The following is a 17,593-nucleotide window of genomic DNA, read 5'->3' on the forward strand; positions in this document are numbered from 1 at the left end:
ACCTGGATATGATGCCAATTTGTCCTCCCCTTTAGGGACGTGCTTACCCATCTGGGTACCTTCAGGTGAGGGTCTTCGCTGGCTCCCCAGGGGGAGTTGGGTATGAGCTCCAGGTTCGGAGCCCCTGGTTGGGTATGAGCTCCAGGTGCTGGGCAGCAGCTGGAGAGAAATGCCCGGTAGGCAGCCGGGTGAGGGGCTGGAGGCCACGGTGCCCCAGGGCCATGATGTGTGTGCGCTGCAGGGTTAGGGGGTGCCCTGAGCCCATGTGCTGTGCCAGGGTGGGGCAAGGAGGGCCCATTCACCTGCTGTGCAGGGGGGAGGAGGGAGGAGGGAGGAGCTGAGGGGCAGGCTCCGTGGCAGGCCCCACCTGCTCCTTCTGAGCACCTGCAGCTATGGCTGTCCCCACCATTTGTGCCCCGTGGATGTTGCCCCCTGGACTAAGTGGCCGTCTCTGGGCTGCACAGGCCACAGCAGGACCAGGGCAGCCCCAGGTGGCCTGTCTGTAAACCCACGTTTGTTTTTCCTTGTCACCCGGACAGGGGTGGGGATGGGTGTCCCCCACCTCCAGGAAGCCCTCCCCGGTTCGCGGGGGGCACACTGGCTCTTCTCCTCTGTCCTCCAGGAGTCGGGTCTTCGGGGCTGCCCCGGAGGGTCCCAGCTCGAGGCCCAGAGTGAGCCAGGAGACAGTCAGGCCTCGTGACAGGCGTCTGTGCCTGCCCACGCTGCTCACGTCCCTGCCCCCGTGCCCGCTTGGGGTCCCGTGGTCTTCACCGCAGATCAGATGGGCACAGCCCCCAGCTGCCCAGCTCAGAGCAGGCGCTTCCTAACTGTCCGCCGTGTGGCCAGGGCCTGATGACAGAGCCGATTAGGGGCCCTGGGAGGGGGCTGGACTTGTCTGCACCCGGCCCCGGCTTGAGACAGGAACTCTGAGGGACATCTGTGCCCCCCCAATGTCTCTGGACACGGTGCGTTTCTGCCCCCTATTTGACAGGAGAGCAAACTGGGGCACAGGGAGGGGGTCCTGTCCCTAGATGCCTTCCTTCTCTGGCCCCGGGGATGCCCTCCCAGCCTGCTAGGGCTTCTGGTTGCCCAGGGGACATGGGTCACATGGGCCCACGTGGTGGCCTCCGCAGGGGGAAACCTCCTCCTTGCCCCCACCCCCACATTAGCCGCTGACTCGTCACTGGCTGCCCTCGGCCTTGACCTTTCCTGGCCTAGGCTGTGTGGGTTTGGTTTCCAGGCACACAGGAAGCCCCCACCCCTGCCCCGCCCGAGGTGCGCTTCATCTCTGATCTGCAGCTCTGGGCGTGAAGGAGCCTAGTCCTGTCTTTCCACCCTAACCCTGTCCCCTCAGAGCCTTTCCTTGCCTTTCCTTGCAAGACGTGCCTCCGTCCACACCTCATCCGGCTCGAGGCCTACTCAGGCCTCAGAAAGTTCTAGAACTCATCACCCCAACAACGGACAGGGACAACTCCTGGGTGGGATGAGGGAAGGTGGAAGGAGGACGGATTTCTTGGTTGTTTCTTTTTTTTATCTTAACACGTCCATATCCCCCAAGAGTTTCCAGGGGGCACGTACTACACTTGTCATAAAAATAACTTTTGGGTTAAGAAGAAGGTGCGGCCTCCCTGCCCCCCTGTGCCGAGGTCTCACGTCACATGGCAGCCGAGGGGGTCTGATGGGCAGAACCGGAGCCCGGTCTCCTGATGCCCCTCTGGCCCCCGCTCTCGCTGGGCCCCTTCCCTGAGGGCTCCACACGCACCAGGGGAAGGTCCCGCCTCGGTTCTTCCACAGCCCCCCTCAATGTGAGGTCAGTTCTAGGAGGAGTAGAGCGCACGTGTGTGAACAACCGAGAAATCTTCAGTCTACACGCACAAACACCTCCGACTGCGAAAATCTTATGCCCAGAATTCGTGATCCCCAAAGACCACCAGGGAGCCGAGTCTGATGCAAAAGCAAAGAGCCTTTATTCGAGCTAGCTCGAGCTCAATCCCCTACCTGCACGGACGCAGAGGTGAGATACCAGGGAGAGAGAGCGAGTTTCAAAAGGACAAAGATTTTACTGGGGCCTAGGGGCCGTTGGTGAGGTAATGGCTGTGGCCTCAGCTGACTGGCTGGGGAAGGGTCCGAGTCCTGTGAGGCAGGTGAGCCGGAGGTTACTCAAGGGGAGGAGGCGTGGTCAAGGTGAAGGACACAGAACAAGATGGAGTTGGTCGGCGTAGGCCTTTTCATTCCTCCCTTGTCATGTAGCTTTCGGACCCAATCATGGGACCGGCTGCATTTATGGTGACAAGGGCAACAGAGTTTGGAGGTTACGCAAAGTTCTGGGAACCAAGTGTCCCTGGGGTGGCTCTGGGAGGTCTGATTAAGTACTGTCCCCGAGCCGGTGTCTATGATCTGCCAGGTGATGTTTTGGGGGCGTGGGGACTCCCGGCAGCATGAGCAATGACATGCAGAGTTAATAGAGTTACGAATATTTGGTGGGTGAGCTTGAGCGGGTCCTGTTGGTCCCGATTGATGGCTCATCGCGTGACAAAGTCCTTCCGGATCGAGGAGGGGTCCACTGGCCGAACGTGGGTGTGATGGACCCAGGTCACGATGCCATCTACTTTGAGAGTGGTGGGGGTTGTCAGCACCACGATGTAGGGTCCTTTCCAGCACGGCTCGAGGTCTCTCGGTGGTGCCTCTTAATGTAGACCCAGTCTCCTGGCCTGTACTGATGAGGTGTCGGGTTGGGCCAGCCTCGTAGATGGCACGGAGGCGCGGCCAAATGTCCTCGTGCGCCCTTTGGAGCCCTCTCAAGGAAAGAAAAAGTTCTTGATCTTTAAACTAAAGTTTGGGAATAATAGGGGGTGGCCTGCTAAATATGATCTCGTAGGGAGTAAAACCCAGTGTAAGGAGTGTTCCTAACCCGGTAAAGGGCGTATGGTAGGAGAGTCACCCAGTCCCCACCAGTCTCCATGGTTAATTTGGTAAGGGTCTCTTTTAGGGTTCCATTCATTCTTTCTACCTGTCCTGAGCTCTGGGGCCTATAAGCACAATGTAATTTCCAGTTTGCCCCCACCGCCTTGGCTACTGCCTGTGTTACCTGCGAGATAAAAGCTGGTCCGTTGTCTGATCCTACCATGGCAGGAAAACCAGACCCGGGTAAGATGTCTTCTAGTAGCTTCTTAGCCACCATCTGAGCCGTTTCATGCTTGGTTGGGTATGCCTCCACCCAGCCAGAGAAGGTGTCCATAAATACGAAAAGATATTTATAACTGTAATTTCCTGGTTTGACTTCAGTGAAGTCGACCTCCCATTGGGCTCCCGGTCTGGTGCCTCTGAGCCTGGTTCCTTTTTTATTTGATGTGGCCCTCGCGTTGGTGAGTTGGCAGGTCTTGCAAGCAGATACAACTTGCTCTATTCTGGTGTCCTGTTGGTGAATCTTGATTCCGGCATGTCGGATTAAGTCTTTTAATTTTCAGGCCCCCGTGTGAGTAGACCGATGCATGTGCTCTAATATTGAGACTCCGAGCCGGTCTGGCAGCACGAGCTCCTTGTTAGGTGTATACCACCGTCCCTTTATCTCCTGGGCCATGGGGGTTTCTTGATCCGCTGTAACTCTTCCTGGGAGTATTTGGGCTGGTCTGGTAAAACTGGGTCTCCCCAGTCTGGTAGTTGTTAAGCCGTTTTCAAGCTCCCAACGTTAGTACCTTGGTGAGGGCGACGAGCTCTGCTCGCTGGGCTGACGTTCTGGAGGGTAGAGCCTCCACCCATATAGTGTCCGTTTCGGTGACCACCGCTGCACCCGCATACCTGTGTCTGTCTCGCACAAAGCTGCTGCCATCAGTGAACCAAGTAGCCTCGGCATTGGGGAGGGGCCGGTCGGTCAGGTCCGTCCGGAATCCATGTACTCGTTCCAGGATTCCCGCACAGTCATGTAGTGGAGCACCTAGGTCAGGGTCGGGCAGCAGGGTTGCAGGATTGAGGGCTGCACTGGGGTGGAACTGCGCTCGTGGAGGGTTGAGTAGGAGGCTCTGGTAATGAGTCACACGTGTGTTGCTCATCCATCTATCAGGAGGCTGTTTCAGGACCCCTTCAATGGCGTGTGGGGTCGTGATCCAGATCTCCTGTTCTAGGGTCAGTTTGTCTGCGTCCTTGACTAGGAGTGCTGTCGCCGCAATAATTCTTAGGCATGGCGGCCAGCCGGCAGCCACTGGGTCGAGTTTCTTGGACAGGTAAGCCACCAGGTGATTCCAGGGGCCTAAGGCTTGAGTTAGAACCCCTTTTGCTATTCCCTGATGTTCGTCTACAAAGAGGTGGAAGGGCTTCGTAATGTCTGGTAGGCCCAGGGCTGGGGCACATAGGAGGGCCTTTTTTAACTGATTAAAGGCAGTTTCTTGTTTTTCAGCCCATTTCAATGTTTTCCCCTCTTTGGTAGCTTCATATAGGGGCCTGGCGATCTTAGCAAAACCCTCTCGCTGCATATCTGAGCCTTCTTCGTGGATGCCCGGTACCCTAAGGCCCCCAGGGTAGCCAGCAGGTCCTGGGTCCCTCGCTGTACTCACCCAGGTCCTCGTGTAGCACCAGGGTGCTCCCTTTTGTACTCACCCAGGTCCTCGTGTAGTGCCTCGTCGAAGACAGTGGGCGAATTTTTGAATCCCTGAGGTAGCCGTGTCCAGGTGAGTCGCCCACTGTGGCCCTCCTCCGGATCATGCCACTCGAAGGCGATCAAGGATTGGCTCTGGGGTGCCAGAGGCAGACTGAAGAAGGCGTCCTTTAAATCTAGTACCGTATACCAGACCCTGGAGGGTGCCAAGGAGCTCAAGAGAGTATATGAGTTGGGAACAGTTGGGTGTATGTCCCTGACCCTCTTATTTACTTCCCGGAGGTCTTGTACCGGTCGGTAATCATTTGTGTGAGGTTTTTGACCGGCAATAGGGGGGTGTTCCAGGCAGACTGGCAAGGGGCTAGTACCCCTAGGCTTCATAGTCTCTGGATGTGTGGCTGGAGCCCATTCCGGGCCTCCTGAGACATGGGGTATTGTTTGATCCTTACCGGACTCTCTCCTGGCTTGAGCTCTACCAGGACCAGGGTCCTGTGAGCAGCTAGTCCTATCCCCGCCCCCCCTTCTCTGCCCAAACCGAGGGGAATTCTTGAAGCCATCTGTCTATATTATCCTTTCTCGGGAGCGCCTCCTGGTGGAGGCGGTATTCATCCTCCAGTTTCATGGTCAGGACCTGGATGGGGTGGCCCTTGCCATCGGTGACCTGAGGCCGCCCTTGTCTGAAAGTTATCTGAGCTCCAATCTTGGTCAGTAGTCCCGTCCTAACAGCGGGTAGGGGCATTCTGGTATTACCATAAAGGAGTGGGATTCCTGGCCCGGCCCCAAATCTACTGTTCTTCGGGTAGTCCATGAATACTGGCTCATACCAGTTGCCCTTTGGACCCAGGACTTCTTGCTGGGTAGTTTTCCTTGTGGGGTGCAGAGGACCGAATGTTGTGCTCCGGTGTCGACAAGGAAGTCAACAGGGGTCCCCTTCACTTTAAGAGTTACCCTGGGTTTGGGGAGAGGGTCCAAACCCGACTCCCCTAATCACTCAGTTCATCTAGCTCTAGGACGTTTACTCGAGCAGTCTTGCCTCCCTTCCCGCCGGCCCTTTTCGGACAATCTTGGGCCCAATGCCCTATCTCCTTGCAGTATGCGCACTGATCCTTCTGCAGCCTCTGCTTCCCCCCCTTGGTGGCTCCTTTACCTTTTCTTGTGTTGTCTGCCATTTGCTGGAGATGGCGGTCTCGTTTATGGGGGAGTCATCAGTGGTAGCTAGTAGTATTCTGGCCAGGTCTTGAGTCTGCTTACTGCTGGCAGCCGCCATGGCGCGAGCCTGCTTGTCCTCAGGAGGCTCCCGGTTGTTATATTCCTTTTCGGTTACCACCAGTAAGTCCTGCAGACTTTTTCTCCTAGTCTATCTATTTTCTGTAATTTTCTGCTAATGTCTATGGTCGATTGGTTTACAAAGGCCATGATAACAGCTGCCTTGCTTTCCGGAGCCTCTGGATCCATGGGGGTATAGGTACGGAATGCCTCCATGATCCGTTCTAAAAAGGCAGCCGGAGATTCATCTTTTCCCTGTTGCACATTTCCTACTTTGGCCAAATTGGTTGGCTTTCTAGCAGCCATTCGGAGACCCCCCATTAGAGTCTGGCGGTAGACCCGGAGTCTCTCCTTACCTTCTGTCGTGTTGAAATCCCACTGGGGCCGAGTTAACGGGGGGAAGGAGGCATCTATCTGAGTCTGTTTGGTGGTGGGATTCCCGTCTGTGCCCGGAACTAGTTTTCGGGCCTCATTGAGGATTCTTTCTCTTTCTTCAGTCGTGAACAGGACCTGCAAAAGCTGCTGGCAATCATCCCACGTGGAGCTAGGAAGGGCTTAAGCCAAGAGGGTGGGTAGAGGGGTGGTCTGAGTCTGTCCCATAAGGTCCGTCCAGTATGTCCACAGAACAAAACAGAGAAACACAGAAGCAGACAAACAGAGGGCCCTTAGAAAGTCTTCCAACCTTATGGAAGCAAAACCGAAAGCTAGCTTAGACTTTTGAGGGGACTCCACGTCCCTCCAAAACCGAGAGCTAGACGACAGCCTCATGCCGACCAACGGGAGAGACCCGCCTCATCTCAGACCTTTGAGGGGATTGCACGTCCCCCCAAAACAGATGAGGGGATTCCACGTCCCTCCAGAAGGGAGAATCGGAACGTCTTCTGAAACTCCTGGCCCGTGGTCCTCCAGTGCGTCCACTTAGACCGCGTCGGGCACTACCAGAATTCCAGAAAAGAGCTCACACAGAAAAGACGGAACAAACAGACACTAACCGTGGCCAGTCAGGCTCTCTGGGTCGGGGGTCCCTCGGGGGTCTTGGGGATCCCGGACGAGCCCCCAAATGTTATGCCCAGAATTCGTGATCCCCAAAGACCACCAGGGAGCTGAGTCCGATGTAAAAGCAAAAGAGCCTTTATTTGAGCTAGCTCGAGCTCAATCCCCTACCTCCCCGACGCAGCGGTGAGATACCGGGGAGAGAGAGCGAGTTTCAAAAGGACAAAGGTTTTACTGGGCCTAGGGGCAGTTGGTGAGGTAATGGCTGTGGCCTCAGCCGATTGGCTGGGGAAGGGTCTGAGTCCTGTTAGGCAGGGGAGGGGGGGTGGTGGTTACTCAAGGGGAGGAGGCGTGGTCAAGGTGAAGGACACAGAACAAGATGGAGTCGGCCGGCGTAAGCCCGTCCTTTCAAAAAGCACACAAAACGGCTTGCGCCAACTGTGAACAACAAAGTGTTGATGCATCTGGCTGAAAATCTCCCAATGAGGAGAAGAAGGCCAGAACTCTGACGAAGAGGCACCGGGCCGCCAGAGGAGACACCCCCCAGGCGGCGCAGGGGGTTCCGAGCACAGCCAGAAACGAGACGGGTGCGGGTCTCGAGCCAACACGGCAGAAGGACGCTGTTTGCTAGAAGACCTTCAAAAATTAAGGATCTCGGGGCCCCTGGCTGGCTCAGTCAGTGGGGGGTGCGACTCTTAACCTCAGGGGCCTGAGTTCGAGCCCCACGTTGGGCGTGGAGCCTACTTAAAGATAGAAAAAAATGAAAAGGACGTTAAAACTTGAGGGTCTGTTGGGTCTTTTCCCCATAACGTGGTTGTATTACGTCTTCTTTAAAAACTTTTACTGTTTATGTATTCGTTATGAGGGAGACAAAGAGACAGCATGAAGGGGGGGGGGCAGAGAGACAGAAAGAGAGAGAGAATCCCAAGCAGGCTCCGCAGAGGCCGACACGCCCAGAGGCCGACGCGGGGCTCCATCCCACTAACCGCGAGACCGTGACCCGAGCTGAATCGAGAGTTGGACGTTGCAAAAGGGGAATGGAGACCCCGTCCTGAGTAAGGCAGGGACAAGCAGGGGTGGATGGCCAGGGGCAGGGGTTTCTGAACGGGCCATCGCTAACAGGGGGCATCTGGGGACTCGTGCCACAACCAGCCCACAGGGCCTCTGCTGCGCGCTGTGGGGAGTGAGGGGGGGGTGAGGCGGGGGTGGGGTCAGGGGTTTTCATCCCAGGTGGAGCCTGATGAGGTGCCAAGGGCACATAAAAGCCTTGAGGGCGGAGAGAGAGAGGTCTCCTGGTCCTAAAGTCTGTCACCTTGAACAGTTGAGCAGACGCCAGGTTTCTTTCCAGCAACAAGTGGAATTAGACAGTCCATGTCAGGACAGAGAAGACAGAGAACTTCCACTGATTAAAAGGAGTTTTTGCAGTGGCCTGGGAATATTCCTGAAAGCCTCCATTCTGAGGGAGACCAACAAGAGACCGCTGGCTCTAATCACCATAATCATTGACCCCGGAAACGAATGAGGGAGTAACTCCCCCATACAGTTACAGTAACTGGAATGTATTAGGAAAAACAGTAACAGGGTGTTAGATTCCCCTTTGTTAGGGATGGCCTGTGTCTTTTTGTCTCCCAAACACCCTGGGTTAGGTTTTGGAACACTTGTATATATGGCTCAGGGTTCTCTGCAACTGTGCTCAGATCCTTTTGTTTGCTTAGAATATTGCAAGGAAAATGGACCCTTCATGGGACCAAATTCACCATGAAACATTTTAGTCAATAGATACATTGAATGTCCCTTTCTTTCGAGGGGATGATATTTCATCTCTGACAATCCTGGATAAGGAGGGCATGAGGGTCTCACAGGTGGCTTTTCCTGAGAAGAGCCCTCAGAGGGCAAGTCTGCAAGAACCTGCTTTTCTCAGTGCCTTTAAGGGCCAGAAGGTTGGCACCTAACTTACAAGTCTTACATAAGGAAATTTTGACCATTTACCCTCTCTTTTACAATATAGATCTAACTTTAAGACGGTACTGATTGAGTGCCTCCCTCAGGAGACCAGGAATCTCTATTCGACAAGAGGATCCTTTGAAGGATTTTCTAAAATAATGTGCAGATCCTCTGAACTCGAGATCCACGACCTACAATTTGACAACAGTAACCAAAATAGCACAAAGGGGAAACGAATGATCCTCTGGCACCTTTTCTGTGCCGTGTCTGTGCTGGTCCTATAGCTGAGTCTGGAGGTACTGATCATGTATTCCTATTCGATCAGCTACCATCTCTTTATGGGCAAAATCTTCAACTGATCTTGGCAGAATCCACAGTGTACCTCCCGTGAAGATTCAAGTTGATCATGCAAAACTTCTCCATAGTATTAATATGTTTTCAATTCAGAAGACCTTCAAGGCATCAACATCATAATAGAATGTAACAAGGCTCATGGTCTCATGATCCCCTGCAGTAGTCCATATAACACCTCTATTATACCTGTGAGAAAACCCAACTGCTGTGGATAGTATTTTGTCTAGGACTTCCGAGAAAGAAACAGCTCTGTCATCCCTCGACATCCCCTTCTTCCCAAACCTCACACTCTACCAACATGCACTCTTCCTGAAAGCAACGTTTTCACTCTACACCACCCATGTGGTGTAGTTTTCAGCATTCTAGTTGATAAGGACAGCCAGTATCTTTTTACCTTCACACGCAGGGAATGACAATGCATCTGGACTGCAACCTCCCCGGGTTCCACAGAGTGCTGCACGTTTCCCACAAACCTTAAAGGCTGATTTGGATGATGGAAAGTGTTTTTGCAGGCTCGACTTTGTTACAGTGTGTAGATGATTTGCGTCTCTGCTCCCCGGCTCGTGCCTCTTCACACGAAGACAGCACCCCCCTGGGAAAACTTCTGGTTTTAAAATGCCCATAAAGTCTCCAAAGAAAAACTACAGTTTGCTCAAACTCAGCTTAGGTATTTAGCTCACCTGTTCACAGAACAAGGCCCACATCTGGATCCAGGCACTCTCGAGGGATCCACAATCTCTCACAACTGAAATCTAAGAGCCAATTACAAGGCTTTCTTGGACTGGCTGTCTACTCTCAAAACTGAATTCCAAACTTCTCTCTTAAGGCTCAGCTCAATGCAGGCTTTCAGACACCTGGGCAATATCTGAAAAAGTAAAAAAAAAAAAAATAGTCGTTACTTCAAGAGCAACATTAGCGTTAGCCCAAAGGGATCTTGATGAAAGGTTTAGGGAGAAAACATACGATTTCATGGTGCTGTACCCATGGTCCTGTACCCTCATGGCTCATCAAATTATACCCTTTAACTTGAGGCTTTGTTATATGTAAATTATACCTCATTAAAGAGAGTTTCAAAACATAACATACTAGAAGCAAATGTTGCAAAGTTCCTTTCAAATCCTGAAGTGCATGGGTGATATGAGTCTGTCTGCCCGTGTCTCAAAAATCCCAAATAATAAGACATTCAAAAAATTAATAACAGCAGAGTAAGCGGATCCTGAGCGCACCCTGTCCCATGTGTTCAGCTACATAATATCCACATCCAAGTCCATGAGCCAGAGAGCGATGCAAAGACTGGCAGAAGACACTCCACACCTAAATAGAGAGAAGCTGCACCAGAAAGGTTAGGAAGGTCAGAAAGGTGGAGGCTGGCTGCCTGCAGAATGGGCAGAGAAAGTGAGCCCTCACCCCAGGGAGCTCACCCGGTGAAGACTAATCTCCATCACATTTGGCATGAAACCCCAGAGGGGCTGAATGCCCTTGAGTTGAGATCCTGGAGCTTTGGAGGTCAGCTGACCCAGCACTGGGTGACCCAGGAGGATGAGGGCTAGCCGGGTCCCTGCCTGTGTAGAGAGGCAGTGTCAACGTGGCATTTTACACAATGCCGAGGCAACAGGGACAGATGTATTCATGCTGATTCCTGAGTGTGTTGGAGGACTGACTTCTCCAACAATGAGGGAGCTCACAGGCACCATTCTTCTCCCCCAGCCTCCCAGAATAAGCATAGAAGCACCCACCAGAGGCTGAGGCTGCACAGACACTTGCTACCTAACCCGTTAGCAGTGCGCCAGTCCCAAGGGTTCACTGGGGGACTCACCACACCAAGCCTGCTGGTCTCAGGGCAAACATTCTTAAAACCACAAGGGCACCCTGTCCGACAGGCTGCATGCATAGCTGTCACAGCACGCTGCGTACATCTGCACCTCACCCAGCTGTACATATCCGGGCACCCTCATCTGTCTCACCCAGCCACATGTCCCCAGGCACAGACATGCTCTGTGCATATCCTCACGCCCCTAGCTTCCACCGCTGGTCCACAGCCCCCAGCCACCAAAGGACATCGGGAAATCTGGCATAGGACTAGTGGCCCTGTGCCATTTTGCTAACACTCCTGCCCTGTGCCCAAGTTACCCAGCCGGCATACCACCCCACAGCTGGCCTGCCTGGGTCCCACTGACACCCCTGAGTGTAAGCACAGCCCACAACAGGCACGCAGTCAGTGCAGACCCCTGCAGTGAAAGGAAAAGTAACCCAGACACAACAGCAGGCAGTGAGCGATACCCACGCGATATCCTCCTGAAGGTCCAGGTCCTATAAATGGAGACGTGCACTGCTCAGGACTCCGCGACCTCTCTTTCACACCGTCGTTAATTTCAAGATCAGAAGGCACAGCTGACTTTCTTAACACAGAGAAACAGACCCAGAGAGACACACAAAACGGACACACAGAGATGTTTATCCACAAGGAAAGACCTAGTCAACGTCACAGCGAGAGATCTAAGCCAAAGAGATGAAGTAACATACCTGATACGGAATTGAAAGCAATGATCATAAGGATTCTCACTGGAGTTGTGAAATGAGTAGAAGAGTGAGACCCCTGACATAGAGATAAGAAATAACACAGTACACATCGAGGACACGATAAAGGAGAAACACGCTAGCTGGAATGAACAGAGGGATGGAAGAAGCAGCCGAACAAACCAGTGACCTCGAACACTGAGTGTTGGAAATGAATCACACTGAACCAAGGAGAGCACAGGATTCTGCCACGTGAGATGAGACTAAGGGAACTCAGTGACTACAGGAAAGATAATAATATTCATATTGTAGGACTCCCAGAAGGAAGAGAATTTGGGGCCGACAATTTATTTGAGGAAATTATAGCTGAAAATGTCCCTATTGTGTAAGGGTTAAATTGTACTGTAGGGCTAACGCTTAGCTTGAAAGATAACAACTTTGTTCTGACCCTGAAGGTCAAAAGATAACAACCTTGCTTTTACTCTTATAAATCATACTTCATACTCTTGCGAATCAGGCTTTACCAATGAAGGAAACAAAACCTCAAAAAGAGCATCAGAGACAAGGGCAAGGAGATCCACTGGTTGCAACTTAGCGGCAGAAAGTCTAAAATAATCAACTCATTCGATAACTGTTTCTGACTCATCTGGCAACTGTTTCTAACTCATCTGGGAACTGTTTCTCTGTTCTGTTCCCAGATAACGATAAAATGATGTGATCGGCTTTAAAAACTCTGTATCCCGGCTGTTCGGGGCCACGCTCTTGACAAGAGTGTTGGTCCCGATCTGTCGGCCACACTCTCAACAAGAGTGTTGGTCCCGATCAGTCGGCCACACTCTTAACAAGAGTGTTGGTCCCGATCGGTTGGCCACACTCTTGTCAAGAGCGTTGGTCCTGATCGGTCAACCTTGCCTCTCGTTGTAATAAACTTTGTTGCAACTGTCACTGGTGCCCGTAGCATTCTGTTTCAGGAGTCGTGTGGATGCAACATTTGGTGCGTTGGCCGGGAAAGTTGAAGGTCTGAAACAGGGCCCTTTCTGCGGATTGCTCCGCCGACCCCTGGGAAGAAGCTCGGGATTGGGAGAGACATTCCCTTACAGGACCGTGATATCAGCATGTTTTCAGACGGCAGTAATTTTGTATTTCAAGGGCAAAAGTATGCCAGTGCTGCAGTGATGACAGACCATGAAGTTTTATGGCAACAGACCCTTCCCCCAGAAACTTCAGCCCAGCACACAGAGCTCATCGCACTAACAAAAGCCCTAAAACTTGGAAGAAACAAGTCAAAAGTGCCTTGGAGCTACCGATCTTGACAGAGCCCTTGCTTCCACCGGAGCCCAGTTACACTCCTAAAGATTTGGAGTGAATTTCAAGAAAAGGGGGAAGTAAGATGCCGGGACAAAAGTGGTTTCAGGAGCCTGAAGGTAAGATACTCTTCCCCGTGGCACTCGGGTGGCGGGAGTGCTGGAGAAAAGAGAGACGCTCTCCTGCTCCAGGAGCCTGTAAATCCGGGACCATTTCAGACCTGAACCCACAAAATCCTTGGAGGAAGACAATGGCTTTCTTGGTTGAATTGGATGAAAGCTGTGAATGGAACATCCCTGCCCATCTGCCGAGCTTTTCATGACTCTAGGACACAGGTGGCTCAAATGGACAATCCCGCAGAGTTAAACCTGTGTTCGGTTTGGGGTTATGGGTTGCCCTCAGTTCCCAGGGCAGCAGAGGCACTATCTGTCTGTCTGTGCCCCATCTCCTTCCTCTACCCCTTTGTCACCAAGAAGCAAGGAAAGAAAATCTCTGTGAAAGTTATAATGCTTCTAAGACTGTTGATGAGATGTGTGACTGCTTAAAGTAGATAAAGCTTGTGATTCCCACCCTCCTGTGACATCAACGTGCAGCCGCTGGTGATGAGGGAAGGAAGGAATCCAAGTTCACATACAGGCTGGGTTGCATAGGTCGCTGGAGGGAATGCCCACGTTGTGCCCAGGCCAGCCCAATATGGCTGCGTGTTCAGAGCTGCACGCCTGTGGCTGGCTGACGGTGGGCGTCCTAACTCCACTGCTAGGCACCGTCACCTACTCCCCATGGCTGTCCATGCCTCTACGCCAAGCCACCGAGGGCACTTTGTCTCGGGAGAGAAGGAGACGCTAAGCCTGGCAGGAAAAGTGTGTAATTTAGAGAAGGAACCAGAAAGTAGGAGACAGGTGTGTTGAAAGTAGAAAAAGAAAGATGTTGGACAAGAAAAGGGGCAATATGGAGGCCGGGTCTAATGTACCGGTGCTGGGAAATCTTAAGTGGGCTGGGCTTCCGGCTCTAGGTAAGAACCAGGAAGGCTGGATAACCGAAGGTGCCATGGCTGGTGCTTAAATTTTCTGGGTTTATATAATGGTAAGTGTGGGGGACTCATGGGGGACTTTGTAAATGTGGACACAGGGATCAAGGACAAAAACTGGCTCAGAGTTTATTCTCTTAGTCCCCCTGGCTCATATCACTGCTCACCGCCATAGCTGGGCCACTGCTATTGTTATTTCTCGGGTTAACTATTGGCCCATGCATTATCAATCGATTAGTACAGTTGTCAAAAGGCGAGATGAGAAAATAAAAATTATGATTAGGTCCAACTATGTCCCCTTAGTTCCTAATGATGAATCAAGGGATTGATTCACTGACAAGAAAAGGGGGAAATGTAAGGATTACATTGTACTGTAGGGCTAACGCTTGGCTTGAAAGATAACAACTTTGTTCTGACCCTGAAGGTCAAAAGATAACAACCTTGCTTTTACTCTTATAAATCATACTTCATACTCTTGTGAATCAGGCTTTACCAATGAAGGAAACAAAACCTCAAAAAGAGCATCAGAGACAAGGTCAAGGAGATCCACTGGTTGAAACTTAGGGGCAGAAAGTCTAAAATAATCAACTCATTCGATAACTGTTTCTGACTCATCTGGCAACTGTTTCCCTGTTCTGTTCCCAGATAACGATAAAATGATGTGATCGGCTTTAAAAACTCTGTATCCCGGCTGTTCGGGGCCACGCTCTTGACAAGAGTGTTGGTCCCGATCTCTCGGCCACACTCTTGTCAAGAGTGTTGGTCCTGATCGGTCAACCTTGCCTCTCCTTGTAATAAACTTTGTTGCAACTGTCACTGGTGCCCGTAGCATTCTGTTTCAGGAGTCGTGTGGATGCAACAATTGGGCGAGGGAAACAAACATCCACATCCAGGAGACTAGAGAACTCCCATCAACATCAACAAAATCAGGCCAACACACAAACATATTGTAACCAAACTTGCAAATTACAGTGACAGTAAAGAAAAACTCTTACAAGCAGCAAGACAAAAGACCTTAACTCAGAAGGGAAGACCCATAAGGCGAGCTACCCGATTTCTGAACAGAGACTCGACAAGCCAGAAGCTAGCGACATCGCATATTCAAAGTGCTGAATGGAAAAATTAGCAGCCAACAATATTCTATCCAGCAAGGCTATCCTTCAGAATGGAAGGAGACACAGACTTTCCCAAACAAAAACTAAAGGAGTTTGTACCACTAAACCCGTCCTGCAAGAAATGTTAAGAGGGATTCTTCGAGTGGAAAGGACAGACCAACAGTGACGGTTTAGAGACAGAAGACACAAATCAAGTAAAAAATGAATATGTCTGCAAAAAAAATCAGTTAAGGAACTCAGAGAAATGGATTTGAATTGTAATAACCTCTACCAAAAACCTAGGGAGGAGAAAATAATGGGTGCGAAGGTAAATGACCATCAACTTAATATGAACTGCCAAATGCAGAAGAGGTTATATAAACACCTGACAGCGACCATATGATAAATATGCTAAGAATAGAGATAAGGAAATCAAACTATATCACTAAGAAAATAAGCAAAACATGAAAGAAAGGCAAGAAAGGATCAGAGAAAATCATTAGAAACCACAGCCAAACAGGCAGTAAAATGGCAATACGTATATACGTATCGATCATGACTTTGAAGGTGAATGGAGTGAATGCTCCAATCTAGAGACGTACGGTGTAAGAACGGATGAAAAAACAAAACCGATTTGTATGCCTATAAGTGACCCACTTTACACCTCAAGAATGATAGTGAGAGGATAAAGAAACATTGCACACATTAATGTCCAATGAAACCTGGAGTAGCAACACTTGTATCAGAAAAAAATACACTTAAAAAAAGTACGTAACAAGAGACAGAGGAGGACACTATATAACAGTAAAGGGTACAATCCAAAAAGAAGATATAACAAGTGTAAATGTATCCCACAATTGGGTGGGATTTATTCCCAAGCTGCAAAGGTGGTTCAATATTTGCATATCAACCAATGTGACACAATACATCAACAGGAGAAAGGAGAAGGACCACACGATCGGGGCACCTTGGTGGCTCAATCCTTTAACAGTCTGGCAACAGCTCAGGTCATGACTTCATAATTCGTGAGTTCAAGTCGCGTGTCAGACTCTGTGCTGAAGGCTCAGAGCCAAGAGCCTCCTTCGAATTCTGGGTCTCCCTCTCTCTCTGCCCCTCCCCTGCTTACACTCTGTCTCTCTCAAGATTAATAAGCTTGAAAAGAAAAGAACCATGCGGTCATTTCAATACACGCAGAAAGGAGCATTTGACAAAGTACAACATCCACTCAGGATTATAACCCCCTAAACTAGGTTTACAGGAAACATACATCAACTTAATAAAGGTTATCTATGAAAACCCTGCAGTTATAATCCACCTCAATGGGGAAAATCTGAGAGGTTTTCCTGTAAGGCAGGAAGAAGACAAGGATGTTTACTCTTACCACTTTTAATAAATTACTGGAAGTCCTAGCCACAGCCAGCAGACAAACGAAATGGAACTAAACTGAAATAAATAAAATAAAATAAAATAAAATAAAATAAAATAAAATAAATAAATTAAATAAAATAAATTAAATACATTAAATAAATAAATAAATAAAATAAATAAAATAAAATAAACAAATAAAATAAATAACATAAAATAAAATAAAACACAACTCCAAATCTGGAGGAAGTGAAACTTTCACACTTTGCAGATTACATGACACTGTATATAGAAAATCCTAAAGAGTCCACCCAATCACTGCTAGAATTGGTAAATGAATTTAGCAATGTCACAGGATACAAATCACTGTAGAGAAATCTGTTGTATTTGGAGAAAACAGTACTGAAGCAGTTGAAATAGAAATTAAGAAAACAGTCCTATTTACACTTGTACACCAAATAATAAGATGTCTATGAATAAATGTAACCAAAGTGGTGAGTGACCTATACTCTGAAAAGTATAAAACAGTGATGAAATTCAAGATGACACAAAGACATAGAAGGACATTCCATACTCTTGGGTCGGAAGTACAAACATAGTGAAAATGTCTATACTTCCCAAAGCAATGGACACAATTAATGCAATTTCCATCAAAATACCAACAACATTTTTCACAGGACTAGAACAGTCCTAAAATGTGTATGGAACCACAAAAGACCCCAATCTTCAGAGTGAACAACCTTTATATGAAGTGGTAATTATGGATGGCGTTATGCCTCTGGATCTTCTGCTCCACAACACGGTAACTCTGGCCTAAGCATTTGAACAAACATTAGATATATCCCAACCAGGGATCATTCTACAAAAGACATCCTACAAACGTACCCTCAAAACTTTGCAGATTATGTAAAATATGGAAAAATCTAAAAATCGTCATGGCCAAGTGGAGCCTAAGGAGACAGGATGACTCTAATGTGCCAGCTGGGATGAGTCTGGGACAGAAGAGGTTCAAACCGAAGCAATCTGAACACAAATATAAACTTTAGTTAATACTACCATATCTCTTCGGGATACTGATTGCGATCATGTACCAACTCATACGACATCCATAGTCAGAAAACAGTCTGTTGTATGTAG

The sequence above is a fragment of the Neofelis nebulosa genome, chromosome 18 (genome assembly GCF_028018385.1).
Source record: "Neofelis nebulosa isolate mNeoNeb1 chromosome 18, mNeoNeb1.pri, whole genome shotgun sequence".
Classification (NCBI taxonomy): domain Eukaryota; kingdom Metazoa; phylum Chordata; class Mammalia; order Carnivora; family Felidae; genus Neofelis; species Neofelis nebulosa.